Source organism: Mercenaria mercenaria, unplaced genomic scaffold (genome assembly GCF_021730395.1).
Source record: "Mercenaria mercenaria strain notata unplaced genomic scaffold, MADL_Memer_1 contig_134, whole genome shotgun sequence".
NCBI lineage: Eukaryota > Metazoa > Mollusca > Bivalvia > Venerida > Veneridae > Mercenaria > Mercenaria mercenaria.
In genome coordinates, this window is record NW_026459320.1 from 27,405 (window position 1) to 41,889 (window position 14,485).

Consider the following 14,485-nt stretch of genomic DNA (forward strand, 5'->3'; position numbering starts at 1 on the left):
AGCAACAAAAACATTGACGTCACCGCACGTTAACGTGACGTCATTCTAGCATAAGAGTGTTTTAACAGAGAAAAGCATCTTAGAATCTTCGATAAACAACGGCTGACGCGCGGACCCGTAAAAGAGCATTATGACGTCAAATTGCCGCATGATGCCCGGTACATTACTCCTCGGGATGAATGAAGTCCAGCATCGTTCAGATGTTTCAGTATTTAACCACTCGGGCTAACGCCCTCGTGGTTAAATTCCTACGCATCTGAACACTGAAACGCAGTAAATTAGACGATAAACCACTTGAAGGCCTTGATTATTTGTTAAATATAAATTGCATGACAAAATATCTTGTAGAATTTTTTTTTTTTTACTTTATAGTCTTTAGTGATACTTCAACAGAAATCCAGTTATTACAGTGCAAATTTATCATTTCGCAAGCAAAAACATGACTTTAATAATTCTTGTATACTATTTATGGTCGTCTTATTTACTATTTCTTGTTCAGCAGACAACATTCTTTCAAATGATATCAAAAAACATGATGTATACATGCATCGACATTTTACCTATTTGTGGATTGGATACCTTAAATAAAATCGAAAATGAAATAGAGGATATTTGGGGATTTTTTTAATAGAAGATCGAAATTTATCATGCAACTGATATGCAAAGTGCCTGATATCACTTGCCTGATATTTTTTTTGATCGATCCATGTTAACATTGTGATGTCATGATGAACGTTTCACAATGACGTCATTCAGTGCTATTTACTGTGTGATAAATGTAGAGACAACCATTTTCAAGGAATTTTTTTGAGATTACAGACTCTATTTAGAAAAAAGTTGTGCAACATCGAAACTGGAATCTGTAATAAAATTCAATCTGGAAGGAAACTGATGTAAAAACTAGTCCGTCAGTATGGGAGGAGCTTAATGACCTGATATCAAAATAAAATATCAGGCAAGTGATATCAGGCACTTTACATGGTAGTTGCATGATAAAAATAAAATATCAGGCTACTATCCATGTAGTCAGTAGCCTGTTATTTTATATTGATCGATCCATGTAAACATTGTGATGTCATGATGAACGTTTCACAATGACGTCATTCAGTGCTATTGTCTGTGTGATAAATGTAGAAACAACCATTTTCAAGGAAATTTGTTGAGATTAGAGACTCTATTTAGAAAAAAGTTGTGCAACATCGAAACTGGACTGTGTAATAAAATTCAATCTGGAAGGAAACTGATGTAAAAACTAGTCCGTCAGTATGGGAGGAGTTTAATGACCTGATATCAAAAATAAATATCAGGCAAGTGATATCAGGCACTTTGCATAGTAGTTGCATGATAAAAATAAAATATCAGGCTACTGTCAGTAGCCTGTTATTTTATTTTAATCGATCCATGTAAACATTGTGATGTCATGATGAACGTTTCACAATGACGTCATTCAGTGCTATTGTCTGTGTGATAAATGTAGAGACAACCATTTCAAGGAAATTTGTTGAGATTACAGACTCTTTTTAGAAAAAAGTTTTGCAACATCGAAACTGGACTCTGTAGTAAAATTCAATCTGGAAGGAAACTGAAGTAAAAACTAGTCCGTCAGTATGGGAGGAGCTTAATGACCTGATATCAAAATAAAATATCAGGCAAGTGATATCAGGCACTTTGCATAGTAGTTGCATGATAAAATAGATTAACAGGCTACTGTCTTTTGATATCAATGTTATCAGGTCTCAGCTGATATGGGCGGAAGGGGTTCGGGACAGTGGCCTATTATTCTCTATATATTTCACCGAGTGAGCACCAAAATGCAATATTTGCGCCACTCGTGAAAATGTAAAATGGTGTTCACGAGTGATATATATTTCGATCTTGCACTGAAACAAACAAATTTTCTATTTATTTTATGCATTTTTAATGGTTTTAACTAAATTATATCCAGTTTGTCCGCGCAACGTCACGTGCATCTCATCATGACGTCATAATATTGTGACGTCAAAATATCTTTGTAGAAAAAATGTAGATAGTTCTGTTATGTTTCTTGATTTCTTCTACATGTATTTATAATAGAATGTAAATATTTACGATCCTGTTATTATTTTTATACATTTTTACCTTTACTGAAGAATAATTTGCAAGGAATTTTTTCTATCATTTATAATTCATATTATTTCGCGTTCAAGTGTAGTTCCGTAGATCTACCAGTGAAAGATAAAACTGATATTTTCACTCTTAGAAACTGTGGAAATATCAATTTTATTTCACTGATAAATTTCAGTATATCACTGAAGAGCATAAAATAAAAAAAAAATATTTGGTTATTCAGTAATTAATTGTGGTTACGGTTATAAAGTCGTTTGTTGTTATGACGATAAATATACAAAACCAACTTAGATTTACAGAGGTCCTAATGCAGTTTATAAATTTATTGAGAAAATGCTTGAGGAAGAGGAATATTGTCAGGAAATATTTAAAGAGCACTTTAACAAAGAATTAAGAATGTCTAATAAAGACGAAATTGAATTTAAAAAACAAAAGTTTTGTCATATCTTTGAAAAAGAATATATAGAAGGTGAAGTGCCAGTACGTGATCACTGTCATATAACAGGAAAATTCAGAGGAAGTGCTCACTCAGAATGTAATATTAATTTTAGACTAACACACAAAATTCCTGTTATTTTTCATAATTTAAGAGGTTATGACGGTCATTTTATTATGCAACAAATAGGGAAATTCAAAAAAGAAATTAATGTTATTCCTAACAATATGGAAAGATATATGGCATTTATGATAAGTGAATCATTTTTATTGATTCATTCCATTTTATGTCTCAATCATTGGATAATTTAGTAAAAAATATTCCAGAATTTAAATATTTATCTCAAGAATTTGATAAAAATATAGAATTATTAAAAACAAAAGGTGTTTATCCAAAGGCATATGATTACATGGATTCATTTAAAAAATTCAAAGAAACAAAATTACCTCCTAAAGAAGAGTTTTATTCAATTTTAAATGAAACACACATCTATTGAAGAATATGAGCATGCTAAAAATGTTTGGAATAAATCTAAAATTAAAACAATGGGAGAATATCATAATCTATATTTAAAAACTGACGTATTACTTTTAGCTGATGTATTTGAAAATTTTAGAAAACTATGTTTGGAATATTATAAACTTGACCCTTGTCATTATTTTAGTAGTCCTGGTTTAGCTTGGGATGCAATGTTAAAAATGACTGAAATAAGTCTTGATTTAATAACTGATATTGATATGTATCTTTTTATTGAAAAGGGACTGAGAGGAGGAATAAGTTATATTTCAAACAAATACAGTAAAGCAAACAATAAATATATGAAAGGTTATGATCCTGAATTAGAATCTAAGTGCATTATGTACCTCGACGCCAATAATCTTTATGGTTGGGCCATGTGTCGACTTTTGCCCTCTGGAAACTTTAAATTTATATCCGAAAAACAATTCAAGAAACTAATTGCAAAAGGTAAACCTAACTTTATAGTTGAATGTGATCTTGAATATCCAAAAGAATTACATACTGTATATAATGATTATCCTTTGGCTCCTGAAAAAATCAAAATACCAGACGAATGGCTTTCAAATTATAGTAAAAATATTAAAAGAAGAATTTGAAATAGGAAAAAGTAATGTAAAAAATATTAGTTCCAACTTTAATGAAAAAACAAAATTATGTTGTTCATTATAAAAATCTTGAACTATATAGTTATATGTAGAAATCAAGGCTAATCTATTTTAAAAAAGGAAAAGCAAACAAAAAAACAAAAAAACAGCAGGCCTGAATGAAACAGGATCTAACTTGAAAAGCAGACTGAAAATTAAGAGCTGACTGCCCAAAAACCCCGCTAAATTCAGTTAGATAAAACGATGCGGCTGCACAAAGTATTCAGCAAAAGCGTAGAAACAATCTGACAGAACCACTAATGCAGATCTTAATTTTGACCATACAGGTAACAAGAGAAAAACGTCACGGGTGAATTCCTGCAGAAGCTGTAAAACCCGCCCGCAGGCTATTTCGGTGCGCGTTAACATATTTATTACCTCTAATAGAAGATAGCTAGCATACATTTAATTGAGGTGAGATCTCTTATAAGCATAAATAACTTTACACGAAACTAAACATTTAGAGTTCTTGTTATTATTATTATCATTGTTGTTGTTATTATCATTTATTAATTATTATTATTATTATTATTATTATTACTGTTAACTTATTGTTGTTGTTATTATTATTATTTTAAGAAAATCAGTTGTAATTACATATTGTTGCGTAAACTACCAAGAACAGATTCTATATTTGAAAGTAAGAATAAATGGGGGAATAACCCCATTTTCAAAACAGGAGAATAACCCCATTTTCAAAACAGGAGAAATTCTCCCGCAGGTGAATTCTCCCGCTGGAGTTCGCCAGTATCACATGTGGGAGGAAACCTCCTGTGGGAGATTTACAGAACGCTTATTTTCAGGTTTTATATAGAAACAACACGACAGTAAAGACTAAGAAATACTTACCAGCGATAAATATTGAATTTCAGAAATTTTGTTAAAACCCAATGGGATATTTCTCCCGCAATTCTTAAAGTGGGAGAAAACCTCCGATTGGACCTCCCATGGGATTGCGAAAACCCAGCGGGAGAAAAAAATACTCCCATGGGAGGACCAACTTTGAAGCCGTCCCAAGAGTTCGTTGTTTGAAATATTTGAAAGGAAATGGCCAATTATTTCTCTATGAGACCCGAACTATTGTTAGGTGTCAAAAGATCACATAAAAGTCAAAGATAAAAGGTAGCTGAGTTTGCGAAAATTCCGGATTTATTTTGCAAACTAAATCCGGAGACTTTTATACACAATTAGGGTTAAAAGTAACAAAAATACACAAAATATTAACTTTTGACGAAAGTCCTTGGTTAAAAAAATATATTGATTTTAATACTCAAAAAAGATCTAAGGCAAAAAATTCATTTCAAAAAGACTTTTTTAAGTTAATGAATATTTCTGTATTCGGTAAGACGATGGAGAATTTACGTAAAAGAATCAATATAAAATCAACACATGATGAAAACCTTTTATTAAAATATATTGCCAAACCTTCATTTGTTAGTTCAACGATGTTTAACAAGAATTTGTTTGGTATTCATAGAATAAAAGAAATCTTGTTATTAAACAGACCTTGTTATGTTGGAATGTGCATTCTAGATTTATAAAAATATTTAATGTATGATTTTCATTATAATTACATTAAGGAAAAGTATAAAAACTCAGCAAAGCTTTTATTCACCGACACTGATTCATTATGTTATGAAATTAAAACCAAAGATGCATATGAGGATTTTGATAAGGACAAAGATTTATTTGATAATAGTGATTATAACCCAAATTCAAAATTGTATTTCGACAATAATAAAAAAGTAATTGGAAAATTCAAAGATGAAGCTGCCAGCATTCCCATTGTTGAATTTGTTGGATTAAGAAGTAAAATGTATTCATATTTATTACAAAATGAAGTTAACATTAAAAAATGTAAAGGAATTAAAAAAACATGTTGTTAAGAAAACAAGTGTTCATAAAAATTACAAAGATACTTTGTTTAATTCAACCCAAAGTAATCACACCTTTAAAGTTATTCGTTCTGATAAACACAATCTTTCCAGTTATGTTATAAATAACACGTCTTTGTCATGTTATGACGATAAAAGATATATTCTTGATAATGGTATTAATACATTAGCTTACGGAGCTTCAGCTACTTATGAGCTGCACGCTCAGCCTGGTTATATTACAGAACCATAAATTGTTAATTGAATATTCATAACGTTTAAACCATCTATATAAATTACATCATTCATTTTAAATTCATCAGCATAATTAATAGAAAATGATTCATTTTTTCTGTTATTTTTTGCATAATATCTTTGAAGAACTTTATTTTCTTTATTTTTTAATTGTAATTTAGCTTCTCCTTTATGTAATTTAATTGCATCTATAAGAATAATTAAAATGCAATTTTGTTTGATTGTTACATTATTACCATTTTGAACTAAACCAGGACTAGCATTTACAACGTTCCATTGAAATAATCCAGCAACATCTTCAGTTGCAGATGTTAAAAACAATGGAGGTTTTCTTTTAATTTGTGTTGACGTCCATCTTTCTATTTTACTTATTTTTTCATTTATATTATTGAATATTCCCATTATATAAAAAACACAGTAATTACTTAAAACTAAAGTTTTAAAACTTTAATTAACTAGATAGAATCTGACATAACTACCGGGTTTTATGATAAATTTACCAGAACCTTCAAATGGTATTGGTAAAACAACAAATGGTTGAATTGTAAACATCATTCCTTTTTTTAAATTAATTTTAATTTTTTTTATTAAAAACATTTGATTTATTTATCTGTCAGATGTTATCTTTTCCCGCCCATTTATTTGACTCCAGTTATCAAGTCCACTCCACCAATCAAAAAAAAATTATATCAAATGTTCTATCAGAGTTGCTAACGATAATATTCATTTCGATTATGTAATCCCCACCTTGTTGGATTTGAAAAACATCTCTTTCCCTATCTTTACGATTCTTTTTTGTATATATATGATTTGTTTTAATAAAACTTTTATAATCTGTAATCTTATTACCTCGTAATCCAAATAATTCAAATAAATCTGTGGTGTTAGATACCTTTTGTTGTAACTGTTTATCTTCAATGTCATATGTCTGAATTTGAATACGAGTATAATAAAGATTTACATGTAGTTGTCTGCTATTGTAATATTCAAAAAGAAACACTTCACGTCTTACTGTTTCTAGTTCTTCTTCCAAAGTATTATAATTTTTATTAAGTTTAAGAATTATTTCAGCTAAATCATCAAGTCGTTTTGTTGTAGCTACATTAAAAGCAAACAAATTGTCAACAGTATTTTTTGTTCTAGCTAATTGTGTTTCTTGTTTTAAAAAAACATTATATATATTGTCTATTCTTCTTTCAAAAACAACATCTTGATTATCATATGCATCTAGCTGATCATTAATTATGTTAATTGCTTTAGCATTAGCAGTAATTAACTCTCCTTGTTTAACTGATTTTTCAACTACAAAGTCCAGTTTATTTTTATTTTTTTCAACTTTAGCATTAAGCTGCGCTGTATCTTTTTAGCTCAACTGAGCACAAAGTGCTCAGGGTAAGCTATTGTGACCGTCCGTCCGTCGTCCGTCCGTCCGTCCACACTTTCCTTTAAACAACATCTCCTCCTAAACCAACAGGCCAATTTTGATGAAACTTCACAAGGATGTTCCTTGGATGGTCTTCTTTAAAAATTGTTCAAAGAACTGAATTCCATGCAGAACTCTGGTTGCCATGGCAACAGAAAGGAAAAACTTCAAAAATCTTCTTCTCAAAAACCAGAAGCCCTAGAGCTTAGATATTTGGTGTGAAGCATTGCCTAGTGTACTTCTACCAAATTTGTTCAAACCATAACCCCGGGGTCAAAATTGACCCCGCCCTAGGGGTCAATTGATTTTACGTAGGAAAATCTTAAAAAATCTTCTTCTCAAAAACCAGAAGCCTAGAGCTTAGATATTTGACAAGTAGCATTGCCTAGAGGACCTCTACTAAAGTTGTTCAAATCATGACCCCGGGGTCAAAATTGACCCCGCCCCAGGGGTCACTTGATTTTACATAGGAAAACCTTCAAAAGTTTTCTAAAAATAAACAGAAGGCCTAGAGCTTAGATATTTCACGTGTAGCATTGCCTAGTGGACCTTTACAAAATTTGTTCAAATCATGACCCCAGGATCAAAATTGACCCCGCCCCACAGGTCACTTGATTTTACATAGGAAACCCTTCAAAAATGTTTCTAAAAATAAACCAGAAGGCCTACAGCTTAGATATTTGACATGTAGCATTGCCTAATGTACCTCTACAAAATTTGTTCAAATCATGACCCCAGGGGTCAAAATTGACCCCGGCCCAGGGATCACTTGATTTTACATAGGAAACTCTTCAAAAATTTTCTAAAAATAAACCAGAAGGCCTACAGCTTAGATATTTAACGTGTAGCATTGCCTAGTGGACCTCTACAAAATCTGTTCCAATCATGACCCCCGGGGTCAAAATTGATCCCGTCCCAGGGGTCACTTGATTTTACATAGGAAAATCTTCAAAAAATTTCTAAAAATAAACCAAAAGGCCTAGATCTTAGATATTTGACGTGTAGCATTGCCTAGTAGACTTCTACAAAAAATTTTCAAATCATGACCCCCGGGGTCAAATTGACCCCGCCCCATGGGGTCACTTGATTTTACATAGGAAAATCTTCAAAAATTTTCTAAAAATAAACGAGAAGGCCTCGATCTTACATATTTGATGTGTAATATTGCCTAGTAGACTTCTACAAAAAAAATTCAAATCTGGACCCCACAGGGTCAAATTTACCCAGCCCCTGGGGTTACTTGATTGTATATAGGGAAATCTTCATAAATTTGCTAAAAATAAACCAGAAGGCCTAGATCTTAGATATTTTATATGTTACATTGCCTAGTAGACTTCTACAAACTTTGTTCCATTCATGACCCCCGGGGTAAACTTGGCCCCACCCCAGGGGTAACTTGATTGTACATCAGAAAATCTTCCAAAAAAAATCTAAAAATCATCAGTTTGACATTTGAAACATGTAGCTCATATTACTCTGGTGAGCGATCCAGGGTCATCATGACCCTCTTGTTGTAATAAACCTGTAAGTGTATTTAAGTCTGCGTACTTTAAATTGTGACGTGTGTCAACAGTACTAATCAAGATCCGAAGTTGTTTCTTAAAGTTTTCTATTTTAGAATTGAGCTCTTTTTTAAGGTTATCTAATGCTATGTCATGGTTATCACCTCTTTGTGTAGCTGCCTTTTCCAGTTCAGATTTATATTCTGAAAATTTACTTGAAAATGTATCGAGTTAATCTTGATTCCCTTTTACCATTTCAGTATTTAGTTTATTTATTTCTGTTCTGATTTCTAACTTATACATATTTTGTAACTTTTTCTCAGCTTCAATAATCTTGTCTTTTAGTTCTTCATGTTTAATCATACTATCTTTTAATTCTTGAACTTGATTGTATAACTTTTCAAAATTGGTTCTAAATACTTCTTTTATGTTGTCATCTGTCAAATCAGATTTCTCTTCAAGTTCTTTAATAGAATCAACCATAGCTTTCATTTCTTCTTCAATTTTACCTTGTAATTGAACTATTAATAATGAATTCTTTTTAAAATCTTTTTCTTATTCTTCAATATTCTTTACTTCTGCTTCTAGTGTCTGTTTAATACTTTTGATATCTTCAAGATTATAGTCATCTATTACACTTTGAACTTTTTTATACATAAACCGTCTTGAAACTGCATCGTTGGGTTTATCTGGATTTCCTAGGTTGATTATTTCATTACCTCCAATATCTAATGCTCTGTTCATTGTGTTATCAAGTTCCTTATTTCTGTGAAGATACGATTCCGTTTACTTTTAAGTTTTTGAATTGTTTTTTAGTAGCATAATCACTTAAATCAATATCAAATTTAACTTTACTTATACTGTCATGTTCACTGATTTGTTTTACATCATTAAAAACTCCCATCTATATAATTCCTGTAATTTTTTTTCTTAAAAACTTCCTTGGTTTGTCAATATATAAGAAATCATATTTTTGTTTTGTTGCATTAGCAAAAGAGTTAGGGTTAACATTTTGTTCATTACAAATCATATCATTTTCTCTTTTACCTGGACTTTCAAATAAAATGTAATGTGAACAGTTAATCCGAATATCTTTTGGTGCTTTATAGTAAGACTGACAAATAAATAACACAACAGTTTTTGTGACGTCCTTGAATAAAGTATTTTGTTATTTAATTCTGAACCTTTTTATCTTCACATACAAAATCATCAAATATTACTACTTTTTGTTTTTCTGATGCAAGATCATCACAGGGTTCAATTTGGTTGGGATCAGCCGAATATTCAAGTATTTCGTTTGGATCTATTTTATTTTTTTCTGCAATTTCATTTAAGAGTTTAATTAAATCCTGATACTTAGATTGTTCTAGGTTTTTAGCATATAGGTATAATTTATCATAATATATAAGATGTTTTCGTATCATATGCATTAGTGTATTTGTTTTTCCCGATCCAGAAGATCCACATATTAACATTCTAAAACATGAATCTGGCATAAAAGGATAATGTTGTTTAAAGTTATTAGATTTATCACTTTTTGTATCATAATTTGGAATTTCCATTATATAATAATATTACATTATCTTACATTATCTTACAATATCTTACATTATCTTACATTATTTTACATTATTAAATAAATGCAATCAAAACTTAATGAAATAAGAATAAGAAAAACTTAGTCGGGCAAAAGATGAGAGCTCTTAGAGAAGAAATAATGAGAGAAAAAATTAAAAAAGCTACAAATCGGGATATGTATAATGAAATTTATAAGCCAATTACTAAAGGAATAGAAAGTCAAAAAGAACAATTATCAAGTAAGTTAAAAGCATTACCTGGAATTAAGGAGCAATTAGCGTTACTAGGTGATGAAATGAAAGACATACAAACATACCAGGGTTTACCACAGCTATTCCAAGAACCACCACCAATTACATGGTCTCTCATGAAGAACTGGCGAGGGAATATAAAAAATACAGGGAAATAAACAAAGAACCTACCGAAGAAGAAATTAAAGAAGTACTGAAAGATAATGGAAGAGAAATAAGAAAAAAACAAGCTTTAAAACCAACTTCCTATACACCAATAGATTGGGGAAATAAACCAGATGAATCTGCTGAGGTTTCTGAAGATGAACTTAAGAGAAGAGAAGATGAACGTAAGAGATTTGAAGATGAACTTAAGAGATTAGAAGATTATGGAAGAGAAAAGATGGGAATAACTGAAACAACTGATGATACAACTGAAAAATCAGAAGAATTGGGAGCAAGACCAAAAGAATTTACAGTTGATCTTAATAAAGACATTGATTTAGAACTTTTAGATACAAAAAAATATAATACACCACAAGAAGTGTTTGATTTTTTTTTCACAGCAAATCTAAAGAACCAGATGAAAAAAATGACTAGAGAAGAAGTAGAGAAGGTCATAAAAAGAGCATCAAAGGATATAAAAAAATTGGGTAATGACTCTGGTGCAATAACTAGAAAGAAAAACCCCACAGATCTTGATCTAAAGCAACAGGAAGCAATTATAGCTAAGTCAAATAATTTACAAAAATATAGAGAAACGATCAATGATAATCTTAGCCAAGGAAAATATATGGGAAAAGGAATAAGATATCATAACCCATATAAAGTTTCACCAAATGGTCAATATGGAAATTTAATTATTAACATAAATAAACTTTATGGTCAAAATAAATTAATTGCTAAAGATAGAATAACTGGAAAAATAGTAATTAACACTAAAGTAGATAATGATTTGATTGATTTGATTAATAAAAGATATAATAATAAAAAACATTCAATTCATTCTAGAAAAATATTTAAAAAATTAACAGAAAGGTCAGGATTACCTATCAATAAAAGATCTATGAAATTTAAAAAAGTAATTAGAGGACAGGGCTATGACGTTTGTCCATGTAATCCAGAAGAATTGGTTAATGACTTGGAGTTAATTTGTGGTTCAATTGATGCTAGAAAATAATAATGAAGAACTAAAAAATGAAGGTATTAGGGTAGTAGACCAATTATTAAAAATGAATAAATTGTTACCAGAACATCATGAAATGTTATATAAAAAATATTTTTCTTGAATATATAAATGGAACAAAAAATAGTATTAAGTTCTGAAACAGTTAAAGATGATAATAAAAATACTCCAAGTGATTTTACAATCATATTTAGTCGTTCTTTAATTTTAGATAAAAATAAAACCTATGTTGTTGGTTTGGATAGTATTAACACTATGACCTACTCTTGGCATAATATTAGTGACGAATATGATAATACAAGAATTCGTTATAATAATGGTAAAGAATGGAAAGATATTATATTTCAAAATGGTTCTTACAGTTATACAGACATTAATAATTATATCAAAGAAACCTTAATGACCAATGGGGATTATGAATTTGATAAATCAGACATTGCTGCCGCAGCCGACAGGGGACCAAGGTCCACTCCAATAAGTTTGGAATTTGATTTAAGTAGTTTTAAGATTTTGATTTCAATTCATGATAATTTTATGTTGGATTTAAGAATGTCAAATTTTCATACATTGCTTGGATTTGAAAAGAAAGCATTGAGAAATACTGAATGGGGAACTACAACACCAAATATAACTAACTCTGTGGATACAATTTACATTCATTATGATCTTATTGATAATTCACTTGTTGATGGTAATTTTAGTGATATTATCTATGCTTTAAGTACTGCAGATTTAACAAGAGCTTATCCATTTACAAAATAACCGAACATAGTTGGATATTCTGAAATTAATAAATATATTATAAATTCAATAAGAATATATATTACAGATGTATTTGGTAGAGTAATCAATTTTAATGGGGTTGAAACAAGTTTGACCGTTCCAAGGCGGTGCCCCACTGTGTTCCTTTGTTTGTTCGTTTTGTCCTCTTGTGTAGGCTTTGTGTGTGTGCGCATGTTTGTGTGTGTGTTCCTTTGTTTGTTCGTTTTGTCCTCCTGTGTTGACTTTGTGTGTCCGCGCGTGTATGTGTATGTGTGTGTGTGTGGTGTGCACGTCTGCGTGCTGTAGGTTTCGTTTAGGGGAGGCTGCGATTTTGGTACGTGGCATTCCCTGTTTGATATTTGTCTTTGTTTTTTACACTAATATTAAAAGAAATATGAAATTATAAATTTTAGTTTTATATAATGTACAAGAAAGTTTATGACAAAAATAAAGGAATATTTATTTATGTTGATACTCAAACGGGAGAAGAAAATATACATGGTATACCTGAGGTCTCCGAGGACGCAGTCCTTGGTACAGGTATCTTTGACACTTTAACGAAATTGTTTTCAAGTGGAGTTGCATCAGCTGGAAAAAAAGCTCTGGAAGCAGCAGGAAAAGCCGCGCTAGAAAGTGAAACAAAAAGGTTGGAACGGAAGTCGGAAATTTAGCTTCTAATAAAATTGTTGAAAAATTTAAAAAGAAACCTGCTCTGGCGGTTGGTAATTTAATTGCTAAGGAATTACAAGAAAAGAATAACAGTAAAAATAATGAGGAGGATATTAATATGAGAATAAATAGAATATTGTCAGGATCTGGAGCGAACTTTGGTTCCCTGTCGCCTGCGGCAGCTTCAGCTCACATTAAATGTATTAACAGATTAATTTATAAAAAATAAAATAATATATAATATATACATGTTTAGAACAAAACAATATTGTGAAAGGTACGAACTAACTCCTATTCAATTAGATACAGCTTTAATATCTGTCTTGGGAAATAATGTTAAGCAACAAAAAAAACGGATATCACTTTACAATTAATGATAGAAGTTCATATTTTGATTGGTTTAATGGTTATTTTGAAGTAAGTTTTAAAGTAAATAAGCTTGCTAATGGTAATGATTATGCTGATGGAGATCAGATTGCTTTAATTAATAATGCAACTTCAATAATTGATCAGTTAGTAGTTAAACTTATAATAATAAAATTCCACATACTTTTAGATTAAAACATGAACAATTACGTAGAAACTTTCCTTTACTTTTAACAAAATCACAAATAAACCACATTGACAAGTCTATTTAAAACAATAAGGGATTAAAAATTACAATTTCAAAAAAACAAATGTCCAGTCAAGGTCAAAGTGGTGGATTTTTAGGAGCTTTGGCTGGTCTGTTAGCAAAAAAACATTTCTTCCAATGGCAGAAAAAAATAGCTCCAAAAATATTAGCTCCTCTAGGCATCGGAGCCCTTTCTGGGCTTGCCAGTACCGGTGTCAGTAAGTTACTTGGGAATGGTATGATTTCAGTAGCTAATAATAAGAAAAATATTATATCGCCATATCTTACACCTAATCAAAGAAAGCAACTAGTAGGATCTGGAGTGATTTAATAAACACAAAAACAAGACGGTGGGTTCCTGGGTATGCTGGCTGCTAGTCTAGGGATACCTCTGATTACATCTTTGTTAAGTGGTAAGGGAATACAAAATACTCTCAAAAAAGACCTTACAGACGAATTCCTATAGTAAAAAAAAATATAATTTATAAACAAACCAATTTCTAACTTTGAAATTAAACAATGGGTAAAACAACTCGGTATAACAAACTTTAGGGGTGTATTTAGTAGAAATAATTTACCAGGTTTACCAAAAGCAAAGTTGAATAATGAATGTGGAATTATAAATTTAGATGACTCTGTTGGGTCTGGAATACATGTGGTATGTTATGTAAATAAAATATATTTTGAC